We start from the raw sequence: 11,255 nt of genomic DNA on the forward strand, positions 1-11,255 counted from the left end.
CTGGGCAACAAGAGCAAAACTCCATCTCAAAAATAAATAAATAATAATTAGGTTATTACTTTTTTTATAACCAGATTTTAAAAGCACTAGATTTTAAATCAGTGGGTATCATAAAAGCCATAAATGAAAGATCCTTTCTTATTGTAAGACATGTGCTTGGTAGCAGGTTTTCTGTTAGTTTTTCCCCTCATAACATTTAATTATTACTAAAACTCTATTTACAATAATGGCACCAAATCAAATGATAATTTAAATAAAATCTATTCTGTGTTTACCTAGGGCGGTGTAAAAGAGAGGTCTTCATCTAGACATGTGATTTCTAAAATTTCAGAAAGCAAAATTGGCAAGATATTAGAATATTTGAACAATTATTTATAATCAGGGTAGCATAAAAATGGAGAAAATAAACTAAAAGTTTTCTGAAAAAAAGCCGAAAATATAAGCCACATTTCTAAAGTTTATTTTTATGGAAGCTCCTTTTAAGATTTTTTGAAATCTATTCTGCATTCCTAAGAGTTTATGTTTATTGTATTTTATATGATTTACAACATGTAAAATTGTGTATTTTTCTTTGGTTGTCCCTATAAACAAAAAGTATTTTAATAAAAAATTGAAATGAGTGTGAGTCATATTTTTGGTTAACTTCAGCATAGATACAAACTTGACATGTCTGTCTAAAGAAGATAGTATTTAAGGAATCTACAGGTCGGGTGCTGTGGCTCATGCCTATAATCTCAGTGCTTTGGGTGGCTGAGGTGGGTGGATTACTTGAGCTCAAGAGTTCAAGACCAGCCTGGTCAACATGGTGAAACCTCATCTCTACAAAAATACAGAAATTATCTGGGTGTGATGGTGTGTGCCTTTAGTCCCAGCTACTCAGGAGTTTGAGGTGGGAGGACCACTTGAGCCCGGGGAGGTCAAGGATGCAGTGAGCCATGACTGTGCCACTGCACTTCAGCCTGGGTGACAGAGCAAGACCCTGTCTTTTATAATTAATCAATTAATTAAATTAAAAATAAAGCAATCAGCAAAGATTGTTCTTTTCTCTCTGGATGTCTCTACAGATTCTCTCAGAACAGAGATTTTTGAATATTTTGCTGTTTCACATGCTTTATTCCAATATGGGGGAGGCTTTTCAATGACTACTTAACCATTCTGCTTGCTCTGTGGGCCTTCAGATGCCAACCAGCTTTACAAGAATGATCTAAAGGTTACAAGGAGTTGCAGAAGGATCGAGGTAGGGAAAAACCAATCTCAGCTCTCCCACAGAATTCTGTTAGAATTGAGAGCCATAAGCTGTGCTGCCATGACAAAAGCCACCTCATTTCAGAGTCCATGTTTTGGCAGCCTGGTTGGGGAATCTAGAGAAGGGAAGAACTCAAGAGGACAGCCTGTGTGACTTAGGAGCCGTGGCATTTGGAAGGTAGAATGAGTTTCAAGGACAGATACGTTTGACCAGGAAAGTTGTGCTTTTGCTGAAGGTGTCCACATAACAGCTAGTAGAGAGTGTAAACCTGAGCTCAGAGGAGAGGCATCCAAGCTGGAGGCTCCAGGAGTCATCACAGACAACAAGGCCACCTGGTGCATCCGGCCCCATGGGGCTGCTCCAGATCCTCCAGGCTCTGAGCCCAGTAAGCCAGCCAGACACTGTCATTAGCTGGTGGGTGTTAGCAATTACAGCTCTTTGACCTTTTCCTAACCAGTAAGAAGTAAATGTGTTCTACCTCCTTTTATTTTAAAGTCTGTGCTTGAAGTGTGGGGTCAGCAACAACTCCAAGGTTTGGCTTTTGAGATGAGAATTCTCCATGCAGACGCAAAGACAAAAGAGTTCTGCTCTCTCCCAGTAGTGCTGGGAAGCCTGGAATCCACTCTGTGACTCACTGAATGAAGCCTGGAGAGTGCAGGCACCTTGCCAGTCAGGGAGACAGGACTTCCCTCACTGGGCTGAAGGTAGACCCTGAAGTTAGGCACAGTCACTGGCAAAATATCTTTATGGCAGAAATGTGTTTCCTGCCCATCTAACTTACATACTTCCTTCTGCAGCCAACATAATCTTTCTAGAACACATGTGCTGGTAATTACTGCTTCCACCCCTAGTTCCAGGGAATAGCAAGGTCGTTTCCTCTGCCTCGGAAAGGTCTGAGTTACCCACTAGGAAGTTGAGCAAGGGCAGACAACCTGTCTTTTGTTTTCCTGAAGCCTCCCTGGCTCTGGGTTGTTCTGCTAGGGGAGGGGAGAGAATGAGGCATTTGAGGGCCTGAGAGAGGGGCCAGGAAGAGGTCACAGAGGCCCACATCTCCTGACCATGGAGACCAGAGCTCACCAGCCCCGTGGCTCATGAGGAGCCCCAGCCTGCAGTGGCCTCTTTCTGGGAGTTTCTTCTTAGAAATATTAGCAGCCCAGCCCTCATTGTCCAGAGCCCCCCAGACTTGCCAACATGGTTCTGTGACAGGGTTCTGTGACAGACTTGCCTCCAGGATGGGTGACAAAGCCTCTCCTGGCCAGTGTTGGATGGGATGAGGCTCAGAGTCAGATTTTACTTGATTTGAAAAAAACAATGAGACCCGATGTTGCAGCGCTGGGTTTGTGAGCTGCATTTGTGCCCCAAGACTCCTTGCCTCATAGCCTCAGCCAGCATCTCCCCTCCTTGCTAATGCCACCTTCTTTCCACTCCCATCACTGCTGACTGTCCCCTTAGCAGGCCAAGCTCGTGCCACCCTCTCTCTCTCCACCCTCAGGCTGTCACAGGAGTTTCCCCTGCTGGACCTGTTTTTTGTGCAGATTGTGGCTCCTTGCTCTGACCCCCCCCCTTTTTTGAGATAGGGGTCTCCCTCTGTCACCCAGGCTGGAGTAGTGGCACGATTTTGGCTCACTGCCGCATTTGCCTCCCTGGCTCAAGCGATCCTCACCTCAGCCTCACAGGTAGCTGGGATCACAGAAGCACATCACAATACCTGATGAATTTTTTGTATTTTTGGTAGAGATGGGGTTTTGCCATGTTGGCCAGGCTGGTCTCAATCTCCTGAGTTCAAGTGATCAACCTTCCTCAACTTCCCAAAATGCTGATTACAGGTGTAAACCACTGTGCCTGGCCCTCTGACCATTTCTAAAGGGGCAGCCCCTTCCCACTACCCTATCCCATTAGTCTGCTTTCTTTAACAGCAGACACCCCTCCAAAATTAACCAGTTACTTGTTTATCATGCATTCTCCTCTTAGTCTTTGGGGCCCTTGAGAGCAGGGACATTGTTTCTTTGGTTTGTCACTGCCCTAAACACAGCTCCCAACACCTAATGTCTCACACTCATGGGCACCAGCTTTTCTGTGGATGGATGAGTGATGGCGAATCTTACTCTACAGCTACATTAAACAGTGGCTCCTCACTGCTCTCAGACAATTAAGTGCTAGCTGTGCAGCAGACCTCTCAGGGCCAGGCAGCGTGTCCCTGCTCACCACCAGACCCATTTCAGCAGTCCAGGTGGCCATCCCCTGGAGCTGCTGTCAGTCCCCCTGTAAGTATGGTTTCATCAGTCTGAGACATTTGTCCTTCTGTGCCCACCCCTATGCCTTTCACTGAGTGGCTCACAATGGCATAGCCTTTGACTCCAGGGCATTTCTCAGCAGCATCCTAACTTCATCATTACCCTACACTTCTGTTTTCCACATTTCCACCTGGTGTCCAGGTTTCCACTGGGCCATTTGCAGTATTGCAATTACACCTTTAACCATGTGGCTTAGGCTGTTTTTAGACTGCTGATCCATGCAGGCTTTGTGGGAGACTAAGGGACTTTAGCAATCTAGCAAGAAGCCATGCATGATGATGTGAACTTTTTTGATGTCCTTGAGCGCAGATTTTATTTGCAGAAGACACTGCACAGAAACTAATGTTCATTTTAAAAATTAATGTTTATTTAATTTACAAAATCAAACTTAGTTCTTCCATAGTTTTTAAAAACAGTTTACAAATATTTCCTCTAGCAGCCTAACTATATATCTAATGATCATTTTTACAGAGCCCTCATTCAGTATTTTCTGAGTACTTCAACAGCTAATAAACTCACTATTAAGGTGAACCTGTTGAAAGTTCCAATACTGCACATAAACAGGAAGATTTCAACTTAGAATCAATTCTCATTCAATTTCACACTTACCAATTTTAAATTGGAGTTGTGAGGTTGTGTTCTAATAAGCCAAATCCTCTAAAATATTCAAATATGCCCATACTTAACACAATAGTACTAAGGTTATAGTTTTGATTCTTTTATCCCAGATCCTCTAAATCATTCCATGGTTGAAAAACAGGTTCTGGTTAAGCAAAACACGTCACAGAGGTTTCTTATGGCCTCAGTAAAGTAGGTGTCAGAGAACTTGGAAATGGAGGTAGGTCAGATTAGAGGATAAGACCTAACCAACATTTAGCCAGACACACCCCAAAACATAAGTCAACAAGAGTGTGCCCCTGGACAAGCAGAGCAAAACATGTGTTCTTTACAACTGATTTACTACCAAGATGAAGAATATCCCGTTTTCTTCCCAAATTTGCCAGTCATGTTTCTCTGCCCAGAGGCAGAATGAATATAGAGGCAGAAAAAGGCCAATGGTGGACTAAATGATTTCCTACCCAGGAAGGAAACATCAGATTTAGGGAAAAGTTGTTCTCAGTTCCAAATGATACACATTACCTGTGTCTTCCCAACTTCTCAGAGAAGTCTGCCCTTCCCACCGGGGGCAATGAGTGGATTGGATTTTGCATATCTTTGGTTCTTAAGATATGTTTTTGCCTTTTTTGGGTGGTCACAGTGGCTCACGCCTGTAATCTCAACACTTTGGGAGGCCAAGGCGGACAGATCATCAGAGGTCAGGAGTTCAAGGTCAGCCTGGCCAACATGATGAAACTCATCTCTACAAAAATACAAAAATTAGCTGGGCGTGATGGCAGGTGCCTGTAATCCCAACTACTCAGGAGGTTGAGGCAGGAGAATTGCTTGAACCTGAGAGGCAGAGGTTGCAGTGAGCCAAGATCTCACCATTGCACTCCAGCCTGGGCAGTAGAGTGGGACTCTGTATTTAAAAAAAAAAAAAAAAAAAAAAAAAGATATGTTTTTGTCTTTTTCTCTAAGTACCCTTTGATGAAATTCTCAAATATGGAAATAAATGTCTTTTGACTATCAGATTCAGGAACTTTGAATCTAATGGACTCTTGCATTTTTTTCATGTTCTAAGGCTCATACAACTGTTCTAAAATGATACCGTACAGAATTTGAGTTACCTCAGTTGGCTTTGCCTAACCAGTGGCCACAACTTTAAGGTCTTTCTATGGAAGGCTGTTTCCACTGATGATTCCCAGTGGCCTTTATTCTCAGGAGTTTGTCATGGCTGGCCACAGGCCCACATTTCCTAGTCACCCCTTCCACCTCCATTTTGTCCCTTCACTTTTTTAATGGCTAATAACAAAGAACTAAAGTCATTGTAACTTAAACGACTAGAGATTGTTTGTTCTCACATAACTTGAATTCTGAAGATACATAGACCAGTTCTGGAATGGAAGCTCTACATTGCCATTAGGAAATAGGCTTTCCTTTTGCTCTGCTGTCCTAAAATTTGTCTCACGGTCTCAAGATGCTTCTGGAGCTCCAACCATCATATTTGCTTTCCAAGAAGGAAGAAGGTTAGTGCAAAAATTATATACCTCCAAGCCAAGTCGGCCTTCAGGAAGCCCATCCAGCAACAATTCCTTATGTGTCATTGGCCACAACTATTCGCAAAAGTGACAAGGAATTAGCACCTGAGTAAAATTCAGGATTGTCAGTAAGGAGAGAATGAAGAAAGGGAGAAGGGTAGGCAACAAGCCATCTCCACTATGCATGTGTGCCTATAGCATCCAAGACACTTCCCATTCATAGTGTTTAATAACTCTGTGTTGTAATTGCCTGTTTACATGGTTGTATACACATGCACTGGAATGATGTATGTCCAACTTCAAAGTGCAGAGGCACCCCCTGGCCCAGCTAGAAAAGCACTGGGTCTAGACAGAATGGCAGGGGAAGATAGATGAGGTTTTGTGATTATCAAAAGGGGCATGACTTAAAATGATCGAGATTAAGTTAGCTAATAGCAATTTCTGAGGTTCTTGGTTTTGAAGATATATATATGAGTTGGATAACTTCACATGTTAATAGTGGTGTTTTCGTCTGTGCAGTAGAGTTTCTCATTTAATGCAGTTACATTTTTCTCTTTGACTGAATTTCTCTAGAAAAGATCAATATTCTCTAGTTTCTCTGTTCTCTTTGAAGGTAAAATAAATTATTTCTTTTAAGCCAAAAAGCATGTACAATCCATGACTGGACCAGTTTATTGAAACTTAAATCAAAACCAGTTTATTGATTAGAGTCTGCAGTGACTCTCATCCCTGAACAAGAGGGCTCAGCCTTGAGATTATTCCATATTAAAATCATAGACCACAGATTCTTCTTTCTGGTTTCTGAAGTAGTCTTGCAGGACAGCAAGACATGTGAATCAGACATGTAATTTAAAATTTTCTTGTAGCCACATTAAAAGTGTAAAAAGAAACGTGTAGAATTAATTTGAATAATATATTTTCTTTAACTGAATATATCCAAATTAGCAATTTAATATATTACTTATATAAAAATTACCAATGGTGCCAAGCGCAGTGGCTCATTCCTGAAATTGGGAGGCTGAGGTGGGTGGATCACAAGGTCAGGAGTTCAAGACCAGCCTAGCCAACATTGTGAAACCCCATCTCTACTAAAAATACAAAAATTAGCTGGGTGTGGTGGCACAGGCCTATAGTCCCAGCTTCTTGAGAGGCTGAGACAGGAGAATTTCTTGAACCTGAGAGGCAGAGGTTGCAGTGAGCTGAGATCATGCCACTGCACTCCAGCCTGAGCAACAGAGTGAGACTCTGTCTCAAAAAAAAAAAAAAATTACCAATGGTAAGCTGGGCATAGTGGCTCACACCTGTAATCCCAGTATTCTGGGAGGCCAAGGTGGGAGGATCACTGGAGAGCAGGGGTTCAAGTCCAGCCTGGCCAACATGGTAAAATCCCATCTCTACTAAAAATACAAAAAAGTAGCTGGGCGTGGTGGTGGGTGCCTATAATCCCAGCTACTCTGGAGGCTGAGGCAGGAGAATCATTTGAACACAGGAGGTGGAGGTTGAAGTGAGCCAAGATTGTGCCATTGGACTCCAGCCTGGGCAACAGAGCAAGACTCAGTCACTAAAAAAAAAAAAAAAAAAAAACAAAAAAAACAAAAAATATCAATAGTACATTTTACATTCTCTTGTTTTGGTATTTAGTATTTGAAATCTGGTGTATGTTTAACAGCACATCCAAATTTGGACTAGCTACATTTCAAGTGCTCAATAGCCATATGTGGCTAATAGACAGCACAGATCTAGAGAACTTATACCATGTTAACACGTTCGGTCACTTAATATCTTATTGATCTCCTGTCTAGTTGCTCTATACATTATTGACAATTGGGTATTGTAGTTTCCAACTATTATTGTTGTAGTGTCTATTTCTCCTTTCAATTATGTCGGTTTGTGCTTAATGTATTCTGGAGCTCTTGTTAGGTGCATATATGTATATAATTCTTAAATGTTCTTGATGAATGACCCTTTTATAATTATAAAATATCTTTCTTTGTCTCTAGTAGCAATTAATATCTTAAAAACTATTTTGTTTGATATTAGTATAGCCACTCCACCTCTCTTTTGGTTACCCTTTGCATGGAATGCCTTCTTACATCTTCTTACTTTTAACCTATTTATATCTTTGACTCTAAAGTGTGTCTCTTGTAGGCATCATATCGTTGAATCATGTTTTTTAATCTATGCTACTAATCTATGCCTTTTAATTGCAGAGATTTTGATCCATTTACTTTTAATGCAATTATTGATAAGGAAGGATTTATATCTGCTATTTTGCTTTTTGTTTGCTATTTGTCTTTTGGCTTTTTTTCTTTCTATTTCTCCTTTACTGCCCCTTTATTTTTTACATTAAAGACGTATTTTGGGGGAAGAGATCCAAGATGGCCAATTAGCAGCAGGTCAGGATTGCAGCTCCCAGTGAAGGCGTAGGGAGTGAGTGGACGCCAGACTTCCAGATGAATTTTTGTTGCCCACGGACCAGGAGATTCCCAGTGGAGGAGACCCACGGGTCACCAGTGCGACTCTTTTGGCAGGCGTGGCTGTTTTGCCAGCATCCCAGTGTGGTGGTTCTCAGTGCAGAGTATGTGGGACTGGGTGCCCTTTTAGTTGGCGTTTGGAGCTCCGGGAAGGCAGAGTTGCCCATTCAGCTGATTGAAAAGGGGACTGAAGTGGGGAGCCAGCCAGGAAATTCCAGGGCAGAAAAGCGCCACGAATCTCAGTGCCGCTGTTTCAGCTGGCGCGGTCGCCACACAGGAAATTGCATAGATCCCAGCACCTTTTTGGCAGGCGACTGGGGCACCTGGTACAGAATTGACCATTCAATTAGAAAAAGAATAAAAGGGGGCTCAGAGGCAGGGAGCCAGGTGATCAGGCTCGGCTGGTCCCACCCCAACAAAAAACAGCAGTTGGAAACGCTGATGGTTGAGAGTTTCACAGCAAGCACAGCTGAACCAGAGAAGGTCCAGCTCTGTGGGGGATGGGCGTCCACTGAAGGAAAACAAAGAAACAGAAATAACATCACGACCAACAAGCTGGATGTCCACTCAGAGACCCAATCTGAAAGTCGGCAATTACAAAGACGACAGGTGGATAAATCCACAAAAATGGGAAGACACCAGCGCAAAAAGGCTGAAAACATCTGAAATCAGAATGCCTCTCCTCCTTCAGGGGATAGCAGCTCCTCATTCAGCAAGGGACCAAGGCCTGATGGAGAATGTGTGTGATGAATTGTCAGAATTAGGCTTCAGAAAGTGGATAATAAGAAACTTCTGTGAGCTAAAAGAACATGTTCTAACCCAATGCAAAGAAACTAAGAACGTTGAAAAAAGGTGTGACAAAATGCTAACGAGCATAGACAATTTAAAGAGGAACATAAGTGAATTAATGGAGCTGAAAAACACAATAAGAGAACTTCGCGAAGTATGCACAAGTTTTAACAGTCGAATTGACCAAGCAGAAGAAAGGATATCAGAGGTCAAAGACCACCAATTCAATGAAATAAAATGAGAAGACAAGATTAGAGAAAAAAGGGTAAAAAGGAACGAGCAAAGTATCCAAGAAATATGGGACTATGTGAAAAGAACGAATCTACGTTTGATAGGTGTGCCTGAATGTGACGAAGAGAATGAATCCAAGCTGGAAAATATTCTTCAGAATATTATTCAGGAAAACTTTCCCAACCTAGCAAGGCAGGACAGTATTCAACTCCAGGTAATACAGAGAACACCACAAAGATATTCCTCAAGAAGACCAACCCCAAGGCACATAATCTTCAGATTCACCAGGGTTGAAATGAAGGAGAAAATGCTAAGGGCAGCCAGAGAGAAAGCTCAGGTTACCCACAAAGGGAAGCCCATCAGACTCACAGCAGAAACCCTACAACCCAGAAGAGAGTGGGGGCCAATATTCAACATCCTTAAAGAAAAGAACTTTCAACCCAGAATTTCATATCCAGCCAAACTAAGCTTCATAAGTGAAGGAAAAATAAAATCTTTTGTGAACAAGCAAGTACTCAGAGATTTCATCACCACCAGGCCTGCTTTACAAAAGCTTCTGAAAGAAGCAATACACATAGAAAGGAACAACCAGTATCAGCCATTCCAAAAATATACCAAAAGGTAAAGAGCATCAACATAATGAAGAATCTACATCAACTAATGGGCAAAACAGCCAGCTAGCGTCAAATAGCAGTATTAAACTCACATATATTATTATTAATCCTAAATTTAAATCGACTAAATGCCCCAATCAAAAGACACAGACAGGCAAATTGGATAAAAAGCCAAAACCCATCGGTATGCTGCATCCAGACCCATCTCACATGCAAGGATACACAAAGACTCAAAACAAAGGGATGGAGGAAGATTTACCAAACAAATGGAGAACAAAAAATAAAAATAAAAAGCAGGAGTTGCAATTCTCACCTCTGATAAAATAGACTTTAAAGCAACAAAGATCAAAAGAGGCAAAGAAGGACATTACATAATGGTAAAAGGATCAATGCGACAAGAAGAGCTAACGATCCTAAATATATATGCACCCAATACAGGAGCATCCAGATACATAAGGTGAATTCTTAGTGACTTATAAAGCGATTTAGACTCCCACACAATAATAGTGGGAGACTTTAACACCACATTGTCAATATTAGACAGGTCAACGAGACAGAAAATTAACAAGAATATCCAGGACTTGAACTCAGACCTGGAACAAGTAAACTTAATAAACATTTACAGAACTCTCCACCCCAAATCCACAAAACATACATTCTTCTCAGTACTACATCACACCTACTCTAAAAGTGACTACATAATTGGAAGTAAATCACTCCTCAGTAATTGCATAGCATTCACAGGTTTAAATGAAATATTGGTTGGCTGCTTGTTTGTTATTTTCCTCCCTTATTCCTTCCTGTCTCCATTGTTAAGCACAATTATTGGCATAAAAGAGGTTTTTAACACCCATTTTTAGACTGCATTCTAGCCTGGGCAATAAAGCAAGACTCCCATTCTCTCTCCCTCTTTCTCCTCCTCTTTCTCTCTTTCATTCTTTTTTTTCTTTATTTCTCTCTTTTTTTGTTTCTTTCCTTTTTCCTAAAAAAAAAAAGACATATTTTGTCATGTACCATTTTAATTATCTTGTCATTTCTTTTACTATATATTCTTATGACTTATTTTCTGAGCAGTTGACCTGGGGATTATGATTACCATCTTAAGTTATAACAATCTAGTTTTGATTAATACCATTTAATTTCAGTTGTATGCAAGAACTTTGTTTCTATGTATCTCCATTTCCTCTCTCCTTCTTTGTGATGTTATTGTCATACAAGTTACATCTTTGTGCTTTGTGTGCCCATGATATAGATTTATAATTATTGCTTTATGCTGTTGTCTTTTAAATAAGATAGGTGGGGAAAAAAGCATTACATACAAAAAATATATTTATACTGTCCTTTATGTTTATCTCATTAGCTACCTTTATGAGTGTTCTTTACTTATTTATGTGGATTTGGGTTACTGTCTAGTGTCCTTTTATTTCAGTCTAAAGAACTCCCTTTAGTATTCTTATAGGGGAGATTTG

Source organism: Sapajus apella, unplaced genomic scaffold (assembly GCF_009761245.1).
Source record: "Sapajus apella isolate SASKATOON/1434 unplaced genomic scaffold, GSC_monkey_1.0 scaffold29, whole genome shotgun sequence".
NCBI classification, from domain to species: Eukaryota; Metazoa; Chordata; class Mammalia; order Primates; family Cebidae; genus Sapajus; species Sapajus apella.